Raw genomic sequence first — 1,648 nt, forward strand, 5'->3', positions numbered from 1 at the left:
CAGTTGGCTTATTAATTTATCAATTTAATTATATTTAAGAAACATTAATAACCACTATCCAGAAGCCGTAAATCTTACAATAAATTCTTATTTGCAAACGGAAGTCCTAATTTTATCTGACAGTTAATATGGTGGCTGTTTGATACTTGGTGTGTGTGATGTTATAGAAAGTTAATTAATAGTGTAGTTACTAATATTAATTATAGGACACATGAAATATTAATATCAATCAGGTATGTACATAATATATAATTAATCTAACACGGCCATACTGACATGTACTTCGCTCTCGAAGTACCTATTTATCAATCAAATTATTTTTCTAATGTTGCCATTCACCCATTTAATAGTTAATATTAAATAATTACAGTCTCACATTAAATAATTACAGTCTCAATAAACAGTTCAATTCTTAACTTAATTATTATATTATTTTAAAATAGGGTACTCTGGGTGGTAAATAAAAAAATGTGAAAATCAATACACAATGAACTTTATGTAGAAATAAACATAGTTATACTGATTTTATGTCGTAAATATACATGATTTATTTATAATGTTAAAATTAAAAATTGATATTTTTAATCTGTATATCACGTGACTAAAAACACGAGCCGCCATGGTGTGACGTCATATTGGCAATAATCATTCGCTGTCATCTGTCAACAACTTTTTATTTTCTATTCGCATTCTATTCGTCAAAATTATTCAGTTGATATTTATTGAAATCATACGAAATAAGTTAAATACTACTAAAAACACGAAATGGAAGCCGGTTTCGTAAAAGCAGATAGTACGAACTTACCAAAAATCGACACGATGATGGTTGCAAAGTTCTTTGCATGTAGGTAATCCAGATTTCTGTTCTGCCGAATCCGGAATATAAAAACATCTTTGTAAGTATTACCTTTAGGTATTATGTTGTTTTTAATGAAATAACAGCTATATAGGTATACCTTATTTGTAGAAAAATATCGGAAAGTTATAGGTTATGTTTTGTTTTCCAATGTTAATTAAGACTTGGTTATCCACAGATCTGCAAGAGAATCGTATGGCGACGATGCTATCGGATACGTGCAACTACAAAGGACCCAAGCTTTATGTACTATAAAGTGTACAATATGTCCGGAACATAAAGTTCGTTCCAAACCATATTCTGCAACTCTCATTGTAGATGAGCAAGAAGATGATGTGCTACAACAGGTGACATGCCATGATTGTCCTGCGTCTGCCGGTGGATGTAAACATGCAGTAGCGTTTTTAATGTGGTGTCATCGTAGAAGTGAAGAGCCATCATGCACTTCAGTCCAATGTTATTGGAAAAAATCGACACTATCAAAGGTCGGATCTTCAATAAAAATTATGACAACGAAATAAATTACAAAAAAGAAGCTAAAAAGTGCTGAAACTAATATAGGTGACAGTGTAGTTGAAGATTTTTTAATTAAATCTAAAAAAAGAAAAATTACTTCTTGTCAATATTTAAAGCATGAAAATGACAATAAAGTGAATATTAAAGAGATTGCATATGATCAAATATATGTGTCAGAACTGCTCCACAGTGTTATTTCATTTTGGAAAAGAAATATTTTTCCCATTTTATATGAAACTGTACAAATATAATAAAAAAAAGTACTTTAAATAATAA

At 29.7% G+C, this 1,648-nt stretch overlaps 1 long non-coding RNA gene across 1 annotated transcript; it reads left to right on the forward strand.

The window, feature by feature from the left end:
* Positions 1-437: 437 nt before the first annotated feature.
* On the forward strand, positions 438-1,648 carry LOC135075311 (uncharacterized). Its single transcript, XR_010258004.1, has 2 exons — positions 438-896; positions 1,035-1,648. It is a non-coding gene; the product is annotated as an uncharacterized LOC135075311 (long non-coding RNA).

Source organism: Ostrinia nubilalis, chromosome 10 (assembly GCF_963855985.1).
Source record: "Ostrinia nubilalis chromosome 10, ilOstNubi1.1, whole genome shotgun sequence".
NCBI lineage: Eukaryota > Metazoa > Arthropoda > Insecta > Lepidoptera > Crambidae > Ostrinia > Ostrinia nubilalis.